The following is a 13997-nucleotide window of genomic DNA, read 5'->3' on the forward strand; positions in this document are numbered from 1 at the left end:
GTCAGATTGTGCATCTTTCCTAGGAAGCAAGGCAGCCGCTGTTTAAATGCCTGATGTATAATCAGTTTTAAATTCTGAACACAATATTAGGTATGCTAGCTGTGTGTATTTTTTTTTTCTCCTTTTAAAAGCTGGTTTGCAGTAATATTGCAGACCTGATGTGCTCCCCCCTCCCATTGTTGCCCCCCCCCCGCTTGTCTGCCTCCTGTGTCCAACAGCTAGTCAACAGCAGTTGATGATTGATGTCAAAGCTAAGAGCAAACAGCTGCTGATTTGATTACTACCGTTAGTCTCCTAACCTTCAGAGCATTATGGGGGTATAACGCATTCCCTTTCTGATGCCTATTGGAATTTGGTGCGGGTCTTCTCTGAAAGCAGTGCTGTTGTGCAGAGGTGGTTTGGGTATTCCCTGTTCTTGTTTGTGAATCGATTAAAATGGATAAACCTGCAACCTCTTTGGCATATGGACTGGATGTTTTCCAGTCCCACGTTTAATGTTTGGGACCAGTGAAATGCAGAGGGGCCGGACGACTTGGCAGCATGTTAATAAATTAATTGTACAACGATGCCATAAAAGGGCTGGATTCATTAGAAATTTCTTCTTGTAATTCTTTCATTACAGCAAATGCCTAGCATGTGAAAATAATTTGCATACCGATAAGGAAATCCTGACAGCTTGGTAGCGTAATTACAGCATTGCGTAGAGAATGTTACCGATAGGAACTGAAGCTGTTACTGGAAGTGAGCTCTTGTGACTAATTACGTTGCTGTGTTAAGATGATAGACAGACAAATAATAAGGATTTTTCTCCCCTGGTATGGTGGGCATATCACACATATTAATTTAGAAAAGACCTGGGTTATTCAAAATGTTAAAGCATATGATTAAAAAACCCACTCTTATGTGAAAAGGCTGCAATTGCTTTTAATGATGTGCGTTGGCCAGCCCATAAATGTGAATTATTATTTTTTAACTCACAGCTTGAGAAATGGTGTGACTGCACCTGGTGAGATGAGTCCACACTGTTGGAAGCCCAGTCAAAACCATTTGAGTATCCGCTAAAAACTGAACTTTCATCAGCCACATGTTAAAAGAAGATATATTGACCCGCATATGTTTGTAAGAATAAATTGCATGGTACCGCAGGGGTAGTATCTTAAGGTTGCTACTGAATTCTAAATAAATCTGGGATATGGGGGGGGGATAGATTGGTGAGCCTGGTCAGGCAGAACCTACCACTGAATTGAGGGTGTTTCAACTCACCATTTTTACCCAGCCCACAGGTGTATACATCTGGTCCCTGTGGCATATATTTATTTATTTACTACATTTATATCCCGCCTTTCTCCAAGGCGGCTTACAACAATAATTAATAAGAATACAAAAGACAACACAATTAAAAACACATTCACAAAGAGCATCTTAAAAATAGCAAGCGTTGGACAGAAATGGCATAAGAAATAATCATGTGTGAATTCCCCGCAGTTCAATTTTGAAATGGGCTGCCAATTATAAGTGGAGAATACTAGGGGAAAAATTTCTGTATGGTGTATATAAAATATAATAGGTCATTATTATATATATATATATATATATATATATATATATATATATATATATATAATTTAATATAATAATTATATCTATTTAATATTATTATATTATATAATAATTATATAATATAATCCCCCCATGAGTTCTAGATTGATTCTTAATGCTAATTGTGCTGTTTGGTATTGTCCTGACTGTTCAGTAGTGCATACCATTTAACACACTGAGGACACAATCTTAACCCACTTTCCAGCACTGGGCAATGCAGCTTCTAGGTAAGGAAACAAACATTCCCTAATTTTGAGGAGGTCACCGTGAGTGCCCCCCAACTGCAGGATGCAGCACATGTCCCATTGGCACAGCTGTATCTGTGAGTGGGTGAGGATTTGGGCCTGAGACTTCTGAAAGGAGAGCTTTTTTTGGCATCACCATAAGATGAAAAGGTCCAGAAAATATTGGCTGGGAGGGGGCAGTTAATGGTGAATGCATAAAAAGTCTTCACAGAAGCCATGGGCTGATTGGGTGGCTGGTGGGTTTCCCAGTGTAGGGTCAGACAAGTCAAGGATTGTAGAACTGCTTTTATTCCCATGGCTCCAAAGCTTCTGGGTTAGCCTATAGGTAACAGCAGTACCATAATTTCCCTTTGTAGGTGTTTGCCTACCCTTGTCTGAGCAGCAATTAATGTTCAGGACTTGGAAAAAAAAATAGGCTTAAATTTAAAAGCACTCCCTTTCCATGTGCAGAACCACATGTTGCATTCTTGTATGCAGACTAATGTCTAAGGACAATAATGTTTGCTTTGCATAGTGTCTGAGCATTCTAAGCTAGGCACATTTGCATTCCGAATCAAGTAATTCAGGGATGTCCTTACTCGCTGGTTTCATCTTGATTCAGTTTTGATCCTCTATTTTGATAGCCATTGTAAACCTTTGAAAAACTGTAGTCCTCTCTTCTCATTTGTACATAGCTTGGACCCAAAGGTGTCAACATCTGTCTCACCCTGCATGAATTGGATCATCCTGTGTCCTCCAGTCTCACCATAAGGAGGGAAGCAGAGTTTCTTTTCTCTGCGATTTACTTGGCAAATGCCAATGATCTCATTGCTGCACACCAGGGATGAAAGAGCTCTGGGCATGCCTAATGCAACCTAAATCAAAGTGCACTTTGACTTGAAGTCTGTTTTGATGGGCTGTGATTCAAAGTGGACTTTGACTGAATCAAAACTCCAGTAAGCATTCCAGTTTGCATTCCAGTAAGCATTCCAGGAACCTACCTGGAGCCTAGCTGTTGGTTGTCTAATATCACTCTCAAATACATTGTGGCTTGCCCTTAGAACACAGCTGTCTCTAGTGTGCCCCATTTTGCAGTTTTGTTTTTGCATATTAATGTATATTCACATAAAGGAGTATACGTATTCCAGTGTAGGGATAGCGTCCATCATTGTTTTCTGTTTGTTTGTTTATTTATTCTTATTCCCATGCTGGGAAGTTGGTCATCATTCCATAAGTGTGAACCTGTGTCTACAAAAATATACCATGCAGGTGGATTTTGGAAACTGTGTTTTTCTTTTTTCCATTTTAAAGGCCCCCCCCCCCCAGTTGTCCAGAGATGGGCTCTACAGTGGCAGTGCATTCTAGTGAATGGTAGAAGGTAAAGGTACAGCACAGTGTTGTGCTGAAAATCACACTCTGTTTGATTTGCGCTGAAAGTCACACTCTGCTTCCAAAACTGAGACCTCCAAGGTGATTGATATATCAGTAAACTGAGGTTAAAACAGACAAACAGTGAACAGTAGTTGCCAAAAAGGAAATAAAAATGGTATTTCTTCTATTTATAATATGCTCTTAGCAAAACATATGTTGTATTTTGATTTTTAGATTATTTTTTAGACTTAAAAAAAAAACAACTATTTTGTGTGTGTTTCACACAAGACCATTATGTAGAAGAAATTACTCCCTGGCACTCAAAGTGGGAAAAGTCCAAGTCAAGTGCAGTGTATAGATGAGATTGGCTGTTAATATATGCCTGATGTCTTTCAGTTTTAGCAGCTACTGTTTTTCTCTCTGTCATGTGATACAGCAGGTGACTCACAGTTGTTCACTGAAATGAACTCCAAGGGGTTATAGGGCATCAGAGAGTCACAAGCTCTTGAAGCTGCTCATTGTTGAAGACAGTCTGAAAGAAACTTTGTTTCATTCCCTTCAGCCAGTCTCACAGGTGGCTTCAAGTTGTCTCAGGAATCACTTCTCGTACGAAAGGACGGGCTTTAAGTCTCGCAAAGAGTAACAGAAGCAACTGAAAGGAATATTGATACATCTGTGAATACTTTATGTGTGACAAGTTGAAATGCGGTGGTTTCAAGTTCCTTTCTGAAAGGTGACTTTGTGACATGTGCATGGCTCCATTTGTTGGTGTGGTCTGGGTGTAAGTGGTGTCCAGTTAGTTACACTCCCATTTTATACACATTGTTGATCCTGCTCCTTTGAGCATGAAGTGAGGTGCACTGAGACACACCACTTCGCTGATGGGATCTGATGGGATCTGAACTGTCAGTGAGTCACCAGGGAAAAGAACCTGAGTGGTGGATGGCTCAATGAGAACATGACCTCCATGTGCAGCAGTGACACCTAAGGCAAATTTCATGGTCACACCCGAAAATAAAATGACCAATTCCACAGTATCGTTAAACAAATCAGTGGTGTGGCCACACTAAAATATGTACAGTTCTGGTTACTCAAAATGGAGTATCGTAGAGCTGGAAAACATGTAGAAAGGGGTTGCCAAAATGGAGGTGTTGGATAGCCGTTCCTACAAAGAAGTATTTGAGACTTTAAAAAAAATTTTTTTTAGGGGGAAAGATGACTGAAGGGGAAACGACTCGAGTTTATTCTGCAAAATTGTGTGTGGTGTGAAGAAAAAGGACAAAGAATTTTTTTCTCCTCTACCTTTAATACTAGAACATAGACTTACTCCAATGAAATCAATAAGCACGAAGGCAGAAGAACTTCTACACACAACACATAATTAGTGTACGGCATTTGTTGCTGCAGGATGTGATGATGTCCACAGGTGTCCAGTGCTTTCAAAGGGGATTACAAATTCATGGCATACTGTCTCAACAGTGGCTAGCAGCCATGACAGCTACATGAACCTCCATGTTCAGAGGCCATCTACCTTTGAATACCAGTTGCTGTGGGACAGGCAGGAACTGCTGTTGTCTTCATGTCCTGCGTGTGGATTTCCGAATATTTGAAGCAGGATGTTGAACCGTAAGGACCTTGAGACTGAGCATGGGATCTGTTAGATGATGTTCAAAGCACACCAGTTCAGGTTGCCTTGCGCCTCTTTCTCATCTTTTAGTTTAGCTCCCTGCAGTTGGTCTGCAGTGAACTTTGGCTCCACATACTTAACATTTTGTCAATCCTGAAGAGGTAAAAACGAGTTTTTATTTTTGCTTTAATTTGAGATTTAAATTGTGCTTTCAAGGCTCTGCTCTAGATCCATAATATTGCACAGAAATAATGCTTTGAATTAAATTGTGAAGTCAAGCCTTCTGTAGAAGACACTTGGCCAGTGTCCTAAGTGGCACGCTTTAAGTATTTGATGTGAGAAGGAATGCTAATTCCCCCCCCCCGAAAATAACTTTAAATCCACTTTCATTATCTCATCCTTTCATCTGTGCTTGCCAAGAAAAAAAAAGGCACAAATGGGAGTGTCTTGCTATATAATACTGAAAAAGCCATCAGTTTATATTGAAAAGGTACTATATATTTTATATTACACTATTACAGCACTTATGTTCCCTGTTATTGATTTGTGTGAAAGAATAATGCTAGGCTGCAATTCTGTGCATACTTGCTTGTGAGCAAGCCTCATTAAGCACTGTCGGGCTTACTTCTGAGTAGGCACGCATTGTTGTCAGGGTTGGGTATTTGCACAGCAGAGTTTTCCTTCTCATTTTGATGATAGCAAAATTCTATCTATTCTTCTATTCTTTCCCCTGATGAACCAGAAAAGTCTTAGTATGAAGAGAGAAGCTCCACATCCACAAAGCTCCACATTATGTCTCGGGTATGTCTGTTGGCATGCTGCCTGCTATTGTGAATTAGATGACACAGAACCATGTAGTTTGATAAATCCCTCTTTAATGAATGAGGGCCAAACTACACAAGCACATAGTCGTGTGCTCCAGAGGCAAGCTTCCAAGCAGAAGTGCCTCTCTTTTTTTTATTTTCAACAACTTTGTTGGGCAAGAATCCCTGTTGGAACTGGGGTGCACAGGGGAGGGGAGGCTCACTCTTTGTCATGCACAGTTTTAAACCTGAAAAGGGAATTTGCTCCTGGAGTAGTCATTATATTTTCAGGGTACATTACCACTTCATTGGTTTGCTTTTCAGGTTTAAAACAGCAAGTGGGAGAGAGGGAACTTCCCCCTCCTTGTGTCCTCTGGTTCAGACTGTGATTGCTGCGTCATAAGACTGTGTAAGAGGAAATGGCAGGTGTTTCTAGTTGGAAGCTCACTTCTGAATGCACACATTTGCATGTTTTATAGTGGACTCCAGATCTGTCAGTGAGGTCGAGTTTTCTACTCCTTTGGAGGTCACTGAGGAATGGTTTTTGTGTAATGTGTCTGTAGGGAGTTAGAATGCATGTGTCTTGGGTCTTGCTTTACAAAGTGCTGGATAAAAAAATTGTGGATGATAGCTAGCAGATGTTTAGGAATTGTCTACGGCAGGGGGGCCCAAACCCCGGCCCTGGGATCACTTGCGGCCCTCGAGGAGTCCCAATCTGGCCCTCAGGGAGACCCCAGTCTCTAATGAGCCTCTGGCCCTCTGGAGACTTGCTGGAGCCCATGCTGGCCTGATGCAACTGCTCTCAGCATGACGGACAACTGTTAGACCTCTTGCATGAGCTGTGGGATGAGGGCTCCCTCCTCTGCTTGTTGTTTCATGTCTGTGATGCAGCAGCAGCAGTGAAGGCAAAACCGGCCTTGCTTTGTACAAGGCCTTTTATAGGCCTTGAGCTATTGCAAGACCTTCATTCATCCATATAAGTTCCATCTCTAATATATTCATTTATATAAATTTATTCAAATTTGAAATGTAAATTAATTCTTTTCTTCCCCCCCCCCCCCGTCACAATGTCAGAGAGATGATGTGGCCCTCCTGCCAAAAAGTTTGGACAGCCCTGGTCTACGGTAACGGTTCCCAGTCTTACCTGAGTCAAGTCGCCCCCACAGCCTCTACTTCCCAGCTCAGCCAGGTGCCACCATCTTGGAGCTCAAACTCCATGAGATTTTGTAAGATCCAAGATGGCAGCACCTGGGGAACAGGTAGGAGAGGCCACCGGGAATATCCCGTGGCACTCCTGTGAGTGTGCTGTGATGTCCTCAGGCATCATGTCACGCACTTTGGGAACCCCTGGCCTACAGAATTACTGGTACACCAAGGAAGTATGTTGAATTTCCAACCTCTGTCTGTGAATCTTTAAAAAAATAAACAATAAGGTTGATCTGACCAAGGCATCCTAGATCTAAAGATATCAGGGATGTTTTTAGAGCTAGGATGCCTTGGATGGCAAACTGAAGGGCCCAATAGTTTGCCAGTTAATAGAATATAAGAATAGAATTACTGGCTTGATTATTTCATAGTCTATCACATAGCATAGACAGTTCAAATTTTGAGTCTCTGAATGTGTCAGATTCCTCTTAAACAAATTGGTGTTGCCATAATTTTAAGCTATTTTAAAATGGGTTTCTACATACATTTAAGACTAAGCTAAACCATCATAAATTAAATAGCCTTTTAAATTGCTGAAAGGCCTACAGAAAATGTGTATTAATATACATTGGCAATTTCTTGTGAATTTTGTGCTAATGAAATGTCTTCATTATTTTAAAGTGCTGTGGCAATTTTGATCAAATTATTCAAAGGAGTGACAGCCTCTGCAAACCAGTTAGTGTTTCAAACAGTAAAATTCCAATATACTGGCATACAGTATAGTGGCAACACCTATAGACTGGCATAAAAATGATCCCAGAAATGATTGAACTTCCACACACAAAAAAGTCACAAGGCAGCAGCAGAAGCAGCTGAAACACATGAATCTGTTCTAGACTGGATCAGTCTGCTAATGGCATTGTGTGGTCTGGGCAGTACTTGTGTTTTCTCCAGCAATTGTAATTTACAGAAGGTTCTCTGTACATAACATTCAAGTTATGAATATCCAGTAGGCTTACAAATGGGCTTAGTTGGGGCTCTGAAGCAGGCTCAGCTGTTTGGAGACAACCCAAACCACTCAATCACTCTGAAAATAGTGGTCTCTCGCTGTAACGGGGTTGGGGTGTGTGCTGGGAAACAACTCAAAAAAATTGGATAATACTACAAATATGGGGATTCTTGGATGCAGAAGGGAGGGAGAAGACAAAGGAAGCAGTCAGCGTGAACATTGGTATTATTGGGCCTCATGATCTGAGATTTTGCAAAACATTGCAATGTGAAGGAGAACATAAATATTGTATGAGGAAAAAAGGGGGCCCTACATAAGAACATAACAACTTAAGAACAGCCCCACTGGATCAGGCGATAGGCCCATCTAGTCCAGCTTGCTGTATCTCACAGCGGCCCACCAAATGCCCAGGGAGCACACCAGATAACAAGAGACCTCATTCTGGTGCCCTCCCTTGCATTTGACATAGCCCATTTCTAAAATCAGGAGGTTGTACATGCACATCATGGCTTGTAACCCGTAATGGATTTTTCCTCCAGAAACTTGTCCAATCCCCTTTTAAAGGCGTCCAGGCCAGACGCCATCACCACATCCTGTGGCAAGGAGTTCCACAGACAAACCAAACACTGAGTAAAGAAATGTGTTTTTTTTGGTCTGTTCTAACTCTCCCAATACTCAATTTTAGTGGATGTCCCCTGGTTCTGGTGTTATGTGAGAGTGTAAAGAGCATCTCTCTATCCATTCTGTCCATCCCCTGCATAATTTTGTATGTCTCAATCATGTCCCCCCTGAGGCGCCTCTTTTCTAGGCTGAAGAGGCCCAAACGCTGTAGCCTTTCCTCGTAAGGAACGTTCCTCAGCCCCGTAATCATCTTAGTCGCTCTCTTTTGCACCTTTTCCATTTCCACTATGTCTGAATGGAGGCAACTTCAACAACAGAATATAGAAAAGCAGGGGGAAATCTATTAAGCAAAAATGTATCCTCCTATATTTCAATTCTTTGAGAGCTCCCTTTGTGGCTTTCTCTTCTTTTTGTGTAGTTTCATCTGACCTTTCCTTGAACAAGGATTTATAAGAACATAAGAACAGCCCCACTGGATCAGGCCATAGGCCCATCTAGTCCAGCTTCCTGTTCTCACAGAGGCCCACCAAATGCCCCAGGGAGCACACCAGATAACAAGAGGCCTGCATTTCACTTGAGGAGTTGAACTGTCCAGCAGTTATAATAATAACAACAACAACAACAACAACAACAACAACAACAACAACAACAGGTATTTATATACCGCCTTTCTTGGTCTTTATTCAAGACTTTATTCAAGGCGGTTTACATAGGCAGGCTTTTATTTAAATCCCTTATTAAATAGGGATTTTTACAATTTGAAAGAAGGTTCTTTCTTTCAAGAACCACTACATTCAAGGTGTTTCGTTCCGATCTGGCTTCACATTCTGGCCTCCATCCTCCCACGCTCAGAGCAGATGCAATAGCTCAGCTTCAGCTTGTCAGCTGCTCCAAGGTCGCACGGTGCCGGTGGCCTCGAATTGGCGACCTTGTGGATGTTATCTTCAGGCAGACGGAGGCTCTACCCTCTAGACCAGACCTCCTGCCCTTATTTCTTAGTCCCATTACTCCAGTGTCCTCAACCTTTAATATAACAATTTCTCATTGCTGTATAGTGAGGAATATGCTTTAGAGACGCATATAGTGCTTTTTCCATATATATTATTTTCCTTCACATGTGTGAATTCGTTATCAGGTCTTATCGCCTATGTGGCATTGAAATACCCTCTAGTGCTTTAATTAAACCATATTAAAACTTGTGCTGCGATATTATGCTACCATACAATGCTGTTCTGGAAGTTATTCTCAAGTGGATTTCTTTTAGGGTCAGTAACCTTCTGGAAAGTTCTCCCTCTGCATTTTTCAATTTTCCTCTGCTCCTCATTATAACATGTAGAACAACAAATTGCTTTCACTCCATAATAAGAGCACCTACGAGCGTATTTGGCATACTTAATAAAGTAAGTGTGTAAAAGTGAGACCGACAACATTTCCATGCAGATATCAAGCTTTGAATTTTTCATAGCTATTTATGTTAATGTTGTTACATATTGTATTCTAACTTTGTCCAAGGATCTCAGGCTGGAATACCTGAGGATTTTCTCTCCTTCCCCTCTCCAGGCCTGAAGGTAGAAAATAAATATTTGCTGAAGGTAGAAAGTTTGAAAAAACATAACTCTGGAGTAGCAATTCTCAATGTGTCCTCCTTGGAGCTCTGGGACTCCCTGAGACCATTGGTAGGAGTGGAAAGGGCTCTGAGAACCACTGCCCTAGAAGGTGCAAATCTCTGGGATGGTTACATGGGTGAGTTTTGCTCGGGTGTACAACTGGTGTGTTCGGAGTTGGAAAGTGATTGAAGAATGACAGTTCACCTGGTTGTTTTTACATTTGTTGTTTGCCAGAACCACCATCCAGAGCGCGATACCATAGTCTTCCGAGACTGAAGGTTGCCAATAACTCTTGTGTATAAGTTACCTTGAGCTGCTTTCTCTGTACACTGCTTTCCAAAATGTACCTGTCCTCTTCTTGCCATTCTGTGTCCTATATCTGCATGTTAGGCAGGAGAAGGGATAGATCATCCTTTTGTGAAGGAGGTACACTAGATGAACTCCTGGCTCCTTCTTAGTTCTGGAAAGTTGTGGTTTGTGTTTTTCATTTCATAGTGAGCTGGACCTTGACTGTAAAAGTGGATTAAGCAAATTGCGAAAAAGGGTCCCCAAGCACATCAGACCTAGGTTGCAATCCTAACCACTCTTTCCTGAGAGTAAGCCCCATTGAACAAAATAGAACTTAAGAATAGACCTAGTTAGGTTTGTGCCCTGCTGGTGGTGGAGGAGACCATGGACAAAAGAGTGGGGTGTGTGTGTGTGTGTGAAGAAGACTTTCAGAAGCTGAAAGGAAATCCTGTTCAAGAATTTAAGATTTATCCAATTCCTGTGCGTAACTTGGGCATTCTGCTTGACAGCTTTAACTTTCCCAGTTAGCCCATGGCAAGATACATGCCATGTTCTTTAAATCCTTGTAGACAGAGTAAGACATTTTCAAGCATTACAAATCAAGTTCATTTTCAGGGATGTGAATAGCTGAGATTGTGCCTGGCGTTCAGGCTCAGGAAACGGAATCCTCCTGTGTCTTATGTCTAAGATTGATTTGCTGAGACATCTATGCTGTGTTTCTAATGAGAGTTTGGCACCCTGATCCTATAGATATGCACAGCTATGGCAGATCTGTCTCTGTACAGTAGTTCTCTATATTGCCACATGGCATCCTGTGCTGGACAAGTGGGGCAAGTACATTCCATTGTTGCCTTTCAATAATGGCAAAATATTATATTTTGTGTGGATACAACTGATCCATGTGGTTGAAATGAGTTAGGATGCTTCTCTGACCTCTGTCGTGTCCTTACTTACAACTAATTCAGTGCTGTCCGGAATCGAGTACTTTGCTGTGTAAAGCAAAGCAATAGTCTGGGCAGCTATTTACTGCCAACGTGGCAACACTTGTTCAATCAATTTCCTATTTTTGATGTAGTTGGACCTGTCCAGTTCTTGTAGTTTCTTCCTTAAAAGCAGTGGAAATGAATCCACCAGTCCAGATGGGTTATATCTCAAGTCAGTGATACAGAGCTATAAGATCTTGCTATGCATTATTGAAACTGATCCTTAACAATGAATCATATATGTTATCTCAGCAAAAAAGACTTTAGTCTGGCACTGAAAAGACATCAAAGAAGACATCCTAATAAACTTTCAGGGGAGAATATTCAACAAGCAGGGTGACATACTGAGAAGTTTGTTTCTGTGCCAGCTACCTGTCTTACCTGGGGGTGAAGGAGGGACTTGGAAACAGGCTGCAAGCAAAAAACTTAATGGGTGGTCAGGTTCATGTGAAGTAAATGGTTTAGGGAGAGCACCAGGATGCAGGTTATCTGGTGTGCTCCCTGGGGCATTTGGTGAGCTGATGTGAGATAAAGGAAGCTGGACTAGATGGGCCTATGGCCTGATGCAGCGGGGCTGTTCTTATGTTCTTATGTCATTCAAGTGCCCACCTATCAAACTAGGTGAAGAGTTCACCGTTATGAAGGGTGAGCCTAAAATTCTTAGAACAAACTATATACTGTTTCTGATTTAAGTCGTTAAGCAAAATAAGACTTCTGCTAAAAAAAATCTTAATATTTTGCCTCCCAATGATTTGTTGATCACATTTTTAAAAAAATGTCAGAAAACATGTGTTGACTGTTTTCTGTGTGAAAATGTTTCAGCTGCAAGTCATTTAACCAAATGAGTGAAAAATTCCATAGAACAGGTGTCTTGTATATCATACATAATTATACAGCATGTCTCACATTTTAATAAAATGTACACACATTTTAATGAGCTCTAACTCATACATAGTTCATTGTAGAAAACCTGCAACACTTGAACGCTTAAGGGAAGCGAAGAGGTGTGTGGAAGCATCTCAGCACATACATTGGTGAATGTCTGCAAATCCCTTAGGGGCCCAATCCTCAACCTCCTCAGCACTGGGTGTCACAAACGTGCCATAAGGCATGTCTGTGTCACCTGGAGAGGAGGGGCTGCCAGAGCTGGGCCAACACCAATCGGAGCCTCAGCACTGCATGGAGGTCCGGCTAGCTCTCCAGCAGCACTGACCAGCAGTGAGCAGTTTTGGGGCTGGCGGAGGCAGGGAGTGGTCAAAATGGGGCACAGGGAGGAACCAGGGCAGAAGGGGAGTGGAACCAGCAGAGCCCTGTTCCACCATATCCTTTGCTCTGCGTTGGACTGAAAAACTCCATATGGAGTTCCTCCAGTCTGCATTGGCAAAATAGCCAGTATAGACTGGTGGAGACCCATTGTGGCCCCTGTGCCCTTACTCGGGGGAAGGGGACAAAAGTCCCCTTCTGCTGAAAAAACTTCCAGCAGCCTTGGCGATACCTTGGGCCTACACCATTATGATGCCGCTGCACTGGCAAAGCTGCCAGCTTTTAGACTGGGCTGTTAGTCAACAATGTCAGTGGTGTATAGACATCAGTGGGAATATTTTTACCACCTGGTCTAATTCATTAACCATTTAACGTGTCAAGCAACTGCTTCTGTGTACACCATATGCAGTATGTGTAAATTATAACATAATAAATTTGGCGTGATAAAGTGTGTGTGGATTTTTTTCCATGCCCTGTATCAGTAATAAAGTGCCTATTTTATATATTATTTTTCCTGCCCTCCTCTCAAAGAACTTAGGGAGGCACATATGGTTCTCCTTCTTTTATCTGCACAACAGCCCAGTGAGGTAGGTCAGACTGAGGGTGATAACTGACCCATGGTCACCAAGGCCCATTCAAATTTTATTTATCTTGTCCAACTGGCATCATGCAGTAAAGGTTATGTGCCCTGGTTCTGCTCTCCTGTCGGAGAGAATTTGGGGCTCCACATAAATTAAAGAAAATGCCCTGAATTCTTCCCAACAGGAGGAGTGGCCAGAACATGTGTGTTCTGTGAGTGTGCATGTCTCTTACTGAATGGAGGCTAGACTGACAGGGTTAGTACTGTCTGAAGCAGCTTCTAGTGAGTTTAAATGAGTGAATGAGGGTTTGAGCCTGGGTCTCTATAGACTAACTCCAGTGCTCTTATTTATTACACTAGACTTGCTTTGGTTTTCAAGGTTTGTTGTTTGATATATCGAAGGAAAGCTGTGGCTAAGCTGGACTTGGCGGTATCAGACAGAAAGCCTAGAGTACGGAAACAATTTAGTACAGATGCCAGGCCAAATTATTCATGGCTGTGTCAGCAAAGATTCCCCCTACCCTGCCTACATGGATTTTTCCTGAGCAAATGTTTAGAAGCATTAATAATTGTGTTTTCCTCTTCACCTCTAAAAGCTGCCTAATTTGGCTTCGCAGTCAGAGTGAAAAATAATAATTAATGTGACTCATCCATCTAGAAAGTGTAATGCATAACACAAAGTGAACTGAAATAGTGGCCCAGAAATACAAAGCATTATGTATATCATGGTGTAATATTCCCCCCTCCCCGGAAAGGAAGTGATGCACATGAAAAGAGTATCAAATATATTTACATGTCATGAAGCAGAGGTGGGTTTTACCTCTTTTCTTGTGGTTTAGGTGGGCAAGGATTACAGCTGAATATATAACATGAATA

The 13997-nt window shown here is 41.8% G+C and overlaps 1 protein-coding gene across 14 annotated transcripts in view; it reads left to right on the forward strand.

Annotated features, from left to right (window-relative positions):
* The window catches only part of MAGI1 (membrane associated guanylate kinase, WW and PDZ domain containing 1), a 584211-nt gene that overhangs the window by 396795 nt on the left and 173419 nt on the right, over positions 1-13997 (forward strand). The gene's annotated exons all lie outside the window — the stretch shown is intronic.

Source organism: Tiliqua scincoides, chromosome 2, assembly GCF_035046505.1.
Source record: "Tiliqua scincoides isolate rTilSci1 chromosome 2, rTilSci1.hap2, whole genome shotgun sequence".
Taxonomy (NCBI): domain Eukaryota; kingdom Metazoa; phylum Chordata; class Lepidosauria; order Squamata; family Scincidae; genus Tiliqua; species Tiliqua scincoides.